Source organism: Bufo gargarizans, chromosome 5 (genome assembly GCF_014858855.1).
Source record: "Bufo gargarizans isolate SCDJY-AF-19 chromosome 5, ASM1485885v1, whole genome shotgun sequence".
In the NCBI taxonomy this organism is placed as follows: Eukaryota; Metazoa; Chordata; class Amphibia; order Anura; family Bufonidae; genus Bufo; species Bufo gargarizans.
The window spans coordinates 313,535,700-313,548,262 of record NC_058084.1 but is presented as its reverse complement, the minus strand read 5'-3'; the positions used below and the strand labels follow the sequence as shown (position 1 = coordinate 313,548,262).

At 45.9% G+C, this 12,563-nt stretch overlaps 1 protein-coding gene across 2 annotated transcripts in view; it reads right to left on the bottom strand.

The window, feature by feature from the left end:
* NQO2 (N-ribosyldihydronicotinamide:quinone reductase 2) overlaps positions 1-12,563 on the bottom strand; it is a 43,240-nt gene that overhangs the window by 22,566 nt on the left and 8,111 nt on the right. The gene's annotated exons all lie outside the window — the stretch shown is intronic.

Sequence of the window (12,563 nt, the reverse complement as noted above, 5' to 3'; positions counted from 1 at the left end):
AAAAATGTGTCGTGCACAAGGAAGGTAGGTGTATTTTGAGAATTCATTGTTTGAGAATTGGCATATGAACATGGACATGTGCGTGATGCCCTATACAGACTGTTAGCAAAGAGCTGCATGTTTGTGTGGCAGCAGAAAAAATGTAAATATAAAAAAAAGGCCTTATAAAAAAAACCATGAAAAACAGGGAATCTGTCACCAGATATTGTAACGTGTTATGAATACATCTTACATGCGAGATGCAAGCTTGTCAGTTCTTTCTAATCAGTGTCGGACTGGGGTGCCTAGGGCCCACTCTACCGCTACCATAAACAGAAATATTACTTGTATATTTTTCAGCCTCACGTGCATAAACGTATGCATTTTAGAATACAATTCAGCATGTAGAACAGAACTGTATTGTGCACTGTACAATATCAAAGTGTTTCTCATTAAGCAACTCAATTAGTTGATAACTGAAGGGGAAATTTCTCATCTCCCTTGCGCCAGAAAAAATGACTTATTGAAAAAAAGTCACAAGTGCATCTTTTTACTCTGCATTCACCACTTTTTCAAAAGGGAGCATGAGGGTGGGAAAGGGGCGCAGCCAACAGGAGAGACGAATCTCTCTTCATTTACACCAGTTTTTTATGCAAATAAAGCCGAAAATCCAGGGGCAGACTCGCCATGAACCCTACAGGGAATTTTCCGGGTGGGCTGATGCCCATAGGGCCACCCAAGCCCTCCTCACTGCCGCTCTCCGGGTACATACTACTGGGGGAACTATAGGGGTCATTATCATAGAAAGTCCAGGCAGAATGCTGAAGGTAGGGCTGGCTTGGTGTTGTTGCCCACATTTCTCCTCCAAAGCCTCCAGCTACATACTAAAGACAATCGGAGGATGAGAACAGAACATGGATATTGATGACCACCACAGAGAGAAAGCTTATGGGGATGTATTTTGTTCTGCACTGTGGTATTTGGTTCTGTGAGATAGTATTCTGTGCTGCCCTATGATATTACTGACCTTGCAAACTTGTCTTGGACCCATCTACTTGTCTTGCCCCACCTTCCGTCAATTTTGACACTGGGGCCACTTTTATTTTTTATTTTTTCCAGGGCAACTTTAAGTTCCCAGTCCGCCCTTGCATAAATGTACGGCAGCTCTGAGCTGTTGTAGATTTTTGTTTAGGTGCACAGGCCTGCCCCTCGTCATAAATTAGACGCATCCTCCGTTGGTGCAGGAGAGATCAAGACCGACATAGAAAGCACCGATCTTGATAAATCTCCCCTTAGTCTGCTATTTACAGTCAGTAATATGGACAGCAGTCACACATGGAAATTCCTTGTCCTAGATTAACCACTGAGTCCCTCAGCAAGACTAAAAAAAAAAAATGGTCTTGTGATGTCACATCGCTGAGAACACAAGGTCCTGCTGCCTAAACTGTTCCCATGCATACCTGTGATGAGATTAGTATTTTTTTTAATTGTTGGCATTATCATGAGTTTATATACAGGGGGCAGTATTGGGACATTTCATACACAGGGGGCAGTATTTATATATATTTTTTTAATTCCCTGCCTTCTGTGCCACTCATATACCTGCGTACTTCTGTCTAAACGGCAATTGGCCTATTGATTTCAAAGGGGTGCACCTGGCTGTCAAAATGGACAAAAAATAGGACATTATTGATGACAGCTAGAAAAACAGCTCATAGAAACACTGCCCCATAGTCTGCAATGGTACTGATGGTACAAATGGCTGTGTGGCAGTCGTAAAAAGTCGTAAAATAATGAAAGTCTGTTTTCCATTTTTGTGTGAATCGAGCTAATTCATTTTGCTCACAGGGGAATGGGAAAGTAAAGTAAATCTATTGTTTTTTTTTTTTTGCTTTTTTATGGCATGCACTGTGCAGTATAATGTGTACCCCTTATTAGCAATACATATAAAATAAAGTTTGATTTTATTATATTTTTACTTGTGCCTGTGCCACCCATGGACTGTAAATGCTATATTATTATTATTATTACCCTGAGGTGCCATGGTTGGTATTGACGGTGGAAGCTTTGGGCTTAAACTGTAGGGTTGGTAGTTATCTCTTATCCCAGCCGTAAGGATGTTGTCACATGTAGCGGCTGCTGCATAGCCAAGCTGTGGCCAAAAGTCTGAAGACCTCGGAGTCTACAAATAAATTAAGGGTTTACTACTTGCTAACAGTTAAAGGGTTTCTCTGGGCTTTTACTATTGACTCAGGATAGGTCATCAATATCAGGTCACGGGGGTGCCGGGTGTTGCAAAGACCATAGACAGCAGTAGCCAACAGGAAGACAGAAGGGAGACGGCACGTGCACACTGCACGCGTCGACTCCTCATACAAATGATTGTCAGGGATGCCGGGAGGATAGATCATCAATAGTAAAAACTTGGAAAACCCCTTTAATAGTTGTGTGATTTTAAGCTTTTGAGTTCTCCAGACACTAGCATTGGCCGCAAGCTCTTCCGCTCTTGTCCCGGGTGTGGGCGCTTCTTTTCCTGTTCAGCTACATTTATTACTATGTAGCTGAACAGGAAAAGAAGCGCAAACATCCGGATAGGTCAAGAGCTAGCGGCCTGTGCGAATGCAGCAGGGATAATGGCATTAGTGAAGCAAGGGACAGGTAAGTATTAGGCCTCATGCACACGACAGTATTTTTTCACGGTCCGCAAAAACGGGGTCTGTAGGTCCGTGATCCGTGACCGTTTTTTCGTCCGTGAATCTTCCTTGATTTTTGGAGCCAAACGGATCCGTCCTGAATTACAATGCAAGTCAATGGGGACGGATCCGTTTGACGTTGACACAATATGGTGCCATTTCAAACGGATCCGTCCCCATTGACTTTCAATGTAAAGTCTGGAGTCCCTTTTATACCATCTGATCAGAGTTTTCTCCAATCCGATGATATATTTTAACTTGAAGCGTCCCCATCACAATGGGAACGCCTCTATGTTAGAATATACTGTCAGATATGAGTTACATCGTGAAAACTCATTTCCGACAGTATATTCTAACACAGAGGCGTTCCCATGGTGATGGGGACCCTTCTAGTTAGAATATACTACAAACTGTGTACATGGCTGCCCCCTGCTGCCTGGCCCCCCCCCTTCCTCCCTGTATTGTAATAAATATTCGTTGGTGCCACAGTGTGCGCCCCCCATCGGCCCCCCCTCCCTCTATAGCATTAACAACATTGGTGGCAGTGTGCGGCCTCCCATCTCCCCTCCCCCCATCATTGGTGGCAGCGGAGTTCCGATCGGAGTCCCAGTTTAATCGCTGGGGCTCCGATCGGTAACCATGGCAACCAGGACGCTACTGCAGCCCTGGTTGCCATGGTTACTTAGCAATAGTACAATAGTAAAAGATTCTTACTTACCTGGGAGCTGCGATGTCTGTGTCCGGCCGGGAGCTCCTCCTACTGGTAAGTGACAGGTCTGTGCGGCGCATTGCTGTCACTTACCAGTAGGTGGAGCTCCCGGCCGGACACAGACACCGCAGCTCCCAGGTAAGTATGAATCTTTTACTATTGTACTATTGCTAAGTAACCATGGCAACCATGGCTGCAGTAGCGTCCTGGTTGCCATGGTTACCGATCGGAGCCCCAGCGATTAAACTGGGACTCCGATCGGAACTCCGCTGCCACCAATGATCGGGGGGGGGGGCGATGGGGGGCGCACACTGTGCCACCAACGAATAATTATTACAATACAGGGAGGAAGGGGGGGGGGCGATGGGGGGCGCACACTGTGCCACCAACGAATAATTATTACAATACAGGGAGGAAGGGGGGGCGATGGGGGGCGCACACTGTGCCACCAACGAATAATTATTACAATACAGGGAGGAAGGGGGGGGGGTGATGGGGGGCGCACACTGTGCCACCAACGAATTATTACAATAGAGGGAGGAAGGGGGGGCGCACACTGTGCCACCAACGAATTATTACAATAGAGGGAGGGAGGGGGGGGGCCGCACTGGCCACCAATGATATTCAAACTGGGGAGGGGTCTGCCCCCTGCTGCCTGGCAGCCCTGATCTCTTACAGGGGGATATGATAGTACAATTAACCCCTTCAGGTGCCGCACCTGAAGGGGTTAATTGTACTGATCACGGCCCCCGTAAGAGATCGGGTGCTGCCAGGCAGCAGGGGGCAGTCATGTACACAGTTTGTAGTGTATTCTAACTAGAAGCGTCCCCATCACCATGGGAACGCCTCTGTGTTAGTATATACTGTCGGATATGAGTTTTCACGAAGTGAAAACTTAGATCTGAAAAAGCTTTTATGCAGACGGATCTTTGGATCCGTCTGTATGAAAGTAACCTACGGCCACGGATCACGGACACGGATGCCAATCTTGTGTGCATCCGTGTTCTTTCACGGACCCATTGATTTGAATGGGTTTGTGAACCGTTGTCCGTCAAAAAAAATAGGACAGGTCTTATTTTTTTGATGGACAGGATACACGGATCACGGTCTCGGCTGCAAAACGGTGCATTTTCCGATTTTTCCACTGACCCACTGAAAGTCAATGGGTCTGCGAAAAAAAAACGGAAAACGGCACAACGGCCACGGATGCACACAACGGTCGTGTGCATGAGGCCTTAATGAAACTAAATTTCTTCCACAGGTTCACCGAACTCTTGTATTTTTCCTGATGTCTGGAGAACCCTTTTAATTTATTTGTATATCGTACAGACTTCTAGTTTGTCAACAGCAATTGATGTTGATGCTTGGAACATAAGGGGCCATTCACATGGCAGAATTTGCCTAGTGGTATTTTGGTGCAAATAATTCCTGCAAATAATTATCCAAAAATGACGGACTTCCAACATTTTTTTTGGACAATTTGGAAAACCATATTGAATGATAAAGGTTATAATACTTAACATACTGAAAAATACCCATTACCAGTATTTACTGTACCTCCAGTCAAAAAAAATAATAATCAGACACCTCTATTTTTTTTATGGACACAGGAAAAAAAGACGCCTATTTTTACAGATTGTCCAGAAATTTCTGTCTGGCGGCGTCGTGTTTGCCTCCCATAGTTTTCAATAAGAGGCTGCACTTTGCAGTTTGCAGTGTGGAAGTTTTAACTCATGACCGTGGTAAGAAGGGACATGTCTCTTCTTGGTTCAGTGTCTGCACAGATCTGTCATGTGTACAGGGCATGGGCTCTAACAATACAGTGTTTTGCAGTAATGAAAACTACAACTCCCAACAGGTCCTGTAGGTCTATGTGCTTCGCTTCTGTAGCTCTGCCTGCCTGGTTGTCACATAAACTGAAATCCCGCCACCGCGTTCTGCGCTGACTCAGAATATGGGCGGGCGGCAGGGCTTCTCCTGCTCTGCATGCAGCGCCATCAGTAAGAGCACAGGTCAGGAGGCAGTGCCCCCCAGCGCTGCTGCAGCCATACTAAATGAGAAGTGGTGAGATGATCTCAGAGATCATTTGGCCACTTGCTGCACCCTCATGTCCATTGATGTGTGCCGCACTACATATTACAGCGACAGGCAGTGGCGCTTTCCAACAGCCAGCTGGGGCTGCCGCCGATTAGTTATTATGTGATTATAAATTTCCAGGCAAAAGGCCCACCAAGGATTTCACCGGCTCCCCGGTGGGCCAGTCCGAGCCTGTTTCTAATGGTTTTGTTCCTATTTCAATACGTTGCCCTATTGTGGAGAAATCAACCTTTTTTAATGCTAATTAGCCTTCCATTCCTGACTGAGTCCCCATCACTTTGACAGGCAGTGAAGGTGTACTCATGCCTGGCCCTGAAGTCTCGCAGCAGTGTATTCTGCACATGCACAGTACATGGCTGGAGACTGCCGGGCACTCCAGCCATGTACAACATGTGCATGGAACGTGCTGCCGTGAGACTTCAGAACCAGGCATGAGTACATCTTCACTGCCTGTCCTTGTCAGTCAAAGTGGTTGGGGACACGGCCGGGAATGAAAGGGAGCAGAGCCTTGGGGGTAACAATGTGCAATGGCACTGCCCTCATTACACCAAGGGGCTAATTAGCATAAAATAAAAAGGCTGATTTCTCCACAATGGGGCCACGTATAGAAATAACAAGGTATATGGTGACAGATTCCCTATAACCCTAATTCTGTTGTCACACACATTGCTTCATGTGGGTTTTGTGCATTTATATATATTTTTCTGTAAGACCTCTGCAGCCAGATGTTACTATTGTAGGGATTTGCTCTGGTAGGCAGGGTAAGCGGACGCAGTACAGAGGCAAGAACACGGTAATAAAGCAAAAGTTCAGTGTTTATTCACACAAAAAGCAACAAAGTAAAAATAACACTGTGCAGAGTCCTGGTGTTAATTCACACCACCTAAAGTCCACAGCACAAACGTGTCACCTGGCGGACTGTTTTGTCCAGGGCAATCCACAGCCGTCCACAGCAGGCTTTAGGGCGCCTGATTTTCAGCGTGCGGCTCTCCAGCGCGCTACCAACTGGTTGGAACCCAAAAACCACAGTGCTTCACAGATCCACTATGAAAATGCAGGGTAAGGCCTCATGCAAACGACCACTGTTTTGGTCCGCATCCGAGCCGCCGTTTTTGCGGCTCGGATGCGGACCCATTCACTTCAATGGGGCCATAAAAGACGCGGACAGCACTCCGTGTGCTATCCGCATCAGTTGCTCCGTTCCGTGGCTCCGCAAAAAAAAATAACATGCCCTATTCTTGTCCGTTTTGTGGACAAGGATAGGCATGTCTACAATGGGCCGCCCGTTCCATTCTGAAAATTGCAGAAGGCACACGGGCGGCTTCCGTTTTTTGCAGATCTGCAGTTTGCGGACCACAAAAAACAGCATGGTCGTGTGCATGTAGCCTAATCCACACACTGTGACTGCTGGCTGGGTTTTTATTCCCAGCCCAAAACCTGGCCTGGACGTGGGGAACAGCCACCCACCCTGTCCTTTGGCTGCTCCCAATAAGAACCGGGCAGGATTGGCTTTACAGCCACACTAAGTAAAACAGTGTCAGCAAGCACTAGCTGCCGCTGACACACAAAATTACCGGTTCTTATCTCACCGAGGCCAGGAACCTCGGTGACACGTACCTTCCGTCAATGACGAATCCTTGCCCCTTCCTACACTATGAATTCCATTTTAAACTATTAACAAAATCTACATGCACTGGCCCACATTTACTAATGTCACTGCATCTAGGCTTTGTCATAAATTGTGCCAAAATTGAGCACCGATTTGTCAGGCAGCCAGGGAGACAGACGCAGTCTCACTGGAAGCATGTCACCAAGGAAGACGTGTCTCTCATTCTCCCAAGGACATCCCTCACCCCCTTGCTGGCGACGAGGGGTGGGATGTCACCCCCGGAGGGAGAAGCTAGCAAAGATTTACTTTGTGGTTTTGCCCAACTGCGACTGGTGTGCCCAGCCACCAGCCGCCCTGCTATTTGACACGTGGGAAGGGCACTGCAAAAGTCACCCTTTCTGATGGCAGGTGGGTGAAGAGTACCCAGGCCCTCAAGGGTGTTCAGAGTGTGACGGCTTGCACAAAGTTCGTCTGGTACGCTGCATTTTCTGGCCAACAGTTTGACTTTATCGTTACATTAACATTACAAGACTTTGTGCATTTGGCACATCAAGATTTAGAAAAATCACTTAAGCCTTGTTTAACAATGGGGTGCTTTGTGGAAGAGTGAGTGGCTTTTTGGGAAAGAGGCATGGCCTAAGATGTGACATTTTGCTTCAAAAGGCCCAGGCCCAGCTTGAACTCTTTTACCCTAAGTTCAGACCTGAGCGTTTTACAGCGCGTTCCTACGCGCTGTAAAACGCTCAACATGGAGAAACCAATGATTCCCTATGGGAATGGTTCTCACCTGGGCGTTTTACAGCGCGTACGATCGCGCTGTAAAACGCCCGACGCTCAAACAAGTACAGGAGCTTTTTTTGGCGCGTTTGACGCGCGTTTGGGCCATAGACTCTTTGGACAACACTGCTGTCAATCACCCAAACGCGCGTCAAACGCGCGTTCACTATTAAAAAAAACGCGCATAAAAACGCGCGACAAAAACGCGCATAGAAACCCACGTTTGAGAAACGCCTAGGTGTGAAACCAGGGTTAGTGTAGTGAACTTACCATCACCTCCTCAGACAGAGAGTTCCATAGTCTCACTGCTCTTACCATAAAGAATCCTCTTCTATGTTTGTGTACAAACCTTCTTTACTCCAGACGCAGAGGATGTCCGCTTGTCACAATTACAGTCCTGGGGATAAATAGATGATGGGAGAGATCTCTGTACTGACCCCTGATATATTTATACATAGTAGTTAGATCTCCCCTCAGCCGTCCTTTTTCTAAAGTGAATAACCCTAATGTTGATAATCTTTCAGGGTACTGTAGTCCCCCCATTCCAGTTAACTTTAGTTGCCCTCTTCAGTACCGTTTCCAGCTCTGCTATGTCTGCCTTGTTCACAGGAGCCCAGAAATGTACACAGTACTCCATGTGTGGTCTGACTAGTGATTTGTAAAGTGGTAGGAGTATGTTCTCATCACAGGCATCTATGCCCCTTTTGATGCAACCCATTATCTTATTGGCCTTGGCAGCAGCTGCCTGACACTGGTTTTTACAGCTTAGTTTGCTGTTCACAAAAATTCCTAGGTCCTTTTCCATGCCAGTGTTACCCAGTGTTTTACCATTTAGTATGTACGGGTGACTTGCATTATTCCTTCCCATGTGCATAACCTTACATTTGTTAGTGTTAAACCTTATCTGTCACTTATCTGCCCAAGCCTCCAATCTATCCAGATCCATCTGAAGCAGTATACTGTCCTTTTCCATGTCAATTACTTTACACAGTTTAGTGTCATCAGCAAACATTTATATTTAACTGTGCAAGCCTTCTACAAGATCATTAATAAATATATTGAAGAGAATAGGGCCCAATACTGACCCCTGAGGTACTCAACTAGTGACAGTGAGTGTGTACCGTTAATAACCACCCTATGTTTTCTATCACTGAACCAGTTACTTACCCACATACAGACATTTTCTCCCAGTCCAAGCATTCTCATTTTATATACTAGCCTTTTATGTGGTACAGTGTCAAATGCTTTGGAGAAGTCCAGATATACGACATCCATTAATTCAGCGCTGTCAAGTATAGAACTTACCTCCTCATAGAAACTGATTAAATTAGTTTGGCATGACCGATCCCTCATAAAGCCATGCTGATATGGTGTTATTTGCTTATTTTCTTTGAGGTACTCCAAGATAGCATCTCTTAGAAAACCTTCAAACAGTTTAGGGCCCTCATAGTGCTTCCCCTCTTCTCCATAGTGCCCCCCCCATATTGTGCCAGTATATAGGGCCCCCATAGTGGTTCCCCTCTTCTCAATAGTGGCCCCCATAGTGCTTCCCCCTCTTCTCCATAGTGCCCCCCCCCTTTTTGGCAGTATATAGGGCCCCCATAGTGCTTCCCCTCTTCTCCATAGTGCTTCCCCTCTTCTTCATAGTGCCAATCCAATCCATATTGTGCCAGTATATAGGGTCCCCACCCCCTTCTTGCCACAGTATACTATAAATAATATAAACAATAAACACTTATACTTACCTTATGCTGCTGTCAGTGATGCGATGCAGACCTCTTCTGGCCTGCGTCCCGCTCTGTACAGCTCAGGCGGTGTGATGACGTTGCGCCGCCTGCACTGGCCTCTGATAGGCTACAGGCCTAGTGCCTGTAGCCTATCAGAGGAACGGGCAAGGGATACGCCTCTCCCCTGCTCCTCCACACCATTCATCTGTATCGCTGTCCTGAGGACGGTGGTACAGATGACTATGGAGATGAGCGCTTACACAATGGAAGCTCTCATCTCCTCTCCTGCTGCCTCCGGACAGCTCTGCGGGCTGGATAAAAAGATCCGCCAGGCCGTATACAGCCCTCGGGCCGTAGTTTGCCCATCACTGTTTTAGACTAATTCATCATCAATTCATCATCAATAATTACCTAATATAATGTAAGTTTCACTTATTTACTGATCAGTAGTTATAAAAGTAGTTTTCTTCCTCTGCTACCCACTGTTTCCTCATAAATTACCATGGCATCAACCTGTAGTTCTGAGCCTTTGTTAGGTCGAGCATGCTCAGTGTGTTGCTATCAATTCCCTAGCTAAAATGTCTTGTGAAACAAAGGGCGTGTTAGTGTGCTGGTGATTACCGAGTAGAGGGGGTGTGACTGGGCTGTGATATCAGGCAGCCAATCAATAAACATCACTCACAGCTAGGGATTGTGGGGATCTTAGTTTTGTGAGGGAAGCTCAGGTGCCATGATGCTCTGTGTGTTGCAGGCTCACACAGGAGATAGACAAGTGGATTGCAAGATAAATTGAAACTCTGGTTATATATGTATAGGTATGGGTTCTGGTTGGGTCACACCTTGCAACCTTAATGCAATTGTTCAAAAGTTAGGGCACTTTACCGGAATACCCCTTTGATGTGAGAAGCATACTCACCTGGTCCCCACCCCTCAAGTCCTGCACCCTGGCTGCAGTCAGCGATCTTTCACTCCCAGGCTTGTGGACCTCCAGTTGGGATGCCCACAGGGTCACATGCAGTGCTGTAGCCAATAACTGGCCTCATCAGTGATATGTCACATTACTGCTGGGTCATGTGCCACTTGGGGATATGTCACTGCTGAGGCCAGTCATTGGCTGCAGCAGTGCACCTAACCCTGTCTACAGCCAGGCCAGAGTCAACAAGCTTGTGACCGGAAGATCACTTAATGCAGCCAGGTTCCAGGACTAGTGTGGCGGGGACCAGGTGAGTGATTCTTGTATCAGATCTACCACACTGAATAAAATACAGCCACAAAAATTCCAGGGCTCATTTAAATGAGCAATGCTTATGTCCATTTTCTTTTGGACCTGAGCACATGGACTGAACACTGACAAATTAAAGTTAATGGAGTAATTCACATGTCCATTTCTCTTGGATGGACATAGATCATCCATTTTTATAAGAAAATCTCAGTTTGCACTACTTTGGTTAAATTTTTGCACTAGTTTGTGAAAAACAGGTAGCACACAGACATCATCTGTTTATGGATCGCTTTTCACAGATGGTTGGTAGGAGACAATGAAAAGAGGGATTTTTTGGTGTTTTTTTTAGGAAAATTCCAAAATTATGACATACTGAAGCACTGAAAAACACTTTAAAAAAAATTGCTATTTAGTTTGTGTGCAGGAATCTTAAATGGGTATTCTTATTATAACAATTTATGGATACCCCTATGCACACTTAGAGATGCATATAAACACTGCATCCATTTTACCCTACATTCACATTCATTCGGTTTGATTCACTTTTTTTGCGGATCCATTCATTTCTACGGTGCCACTATAAATTCGGATAGCACATAGATGCCATTTGCGTGCTGTCCGCATCCGTGCAGCTGTACTGAAAATTAGGGATGAGCGAATTTCATATTTTGAAGTTCGTGTGCGGGTTCATGTTGTGGTATTTACGGAATTGCATTATGGATTCCGTTACCACGAACCATAATGCAATTCCATGATGGAATGCATAACGGAATGCCTTTAGCATTCCGTCATTATGCAGGAGAGGACCCCGGCATAACGTAAACCAGACGGATCCGTTATGCAGGCCATATACTTCTATTATGACTGAATGAATAACGGAATGCCTCTAAAGGCATTCCATCATGGAATTACATTATAGTCCGTGGTAACGGAATCCATAACGCAATTCAGTAAATATGAAATAAATGCTGCACTACTGTGGATGCAAATAAACAAGTCTGACTAAACCCTCAAACTGGTGTTAAAATTGAGAATTTAGCCAACATATCCTTATATGAAGGACATATCTGAGCCCGAGCCAAGGTATCTCAAGTAGCTCGGGACCTAACGCTAACCTACCTGTGCCGTATGGGCAATACCAGAAGCCAGTGGGCAAACTCCCAGTTACCACCAGCATGCAGCTATGCTTGCAATGGGAGGAGGGAGGAGGCTGTGAATCCCACCCAAGACTGACTGATATGGCCCAGACCTCACAGGTGCACCTAAATGTTTTTTGTAGTCTGTATATAGATATGTTTGGAGGTATATAAACTCCATATTTAAATGTGCCTGATTTTCATCCACAGGCAACATTTAGGTGCACCTGTGAGGCCTGGGCCTTATCAGTCAGACTTGGTGGGACTCACAGCCTCCTCCCTCCTCCCATTGCAAGCATGGCTGCATGCTGGAGGTAACTGGGAGTTTGCTGTGAGTCGGACCTTACGCTCCTGTAATTTGCCCATTGGCTCCTGCTATTGCCCATACGGCACAGGTAGGTTAGAGTTAGGTCCCAAGCTACTTGAGATACCTTGGCTCGGGCTCAGAACACCAGTTTGAGGGTTTAGTCAGACTTGTGTGTTTACATGCACAGTAGTGCACCTTCCTTATTAATGTTTATTTCATATAGCTATTTACATCCACACATTTTTCTATTATGTGTAGGATGTCTTTTTGTGGTACTTGTGGTCCGCTGCGGGCATCCTCCACTGTA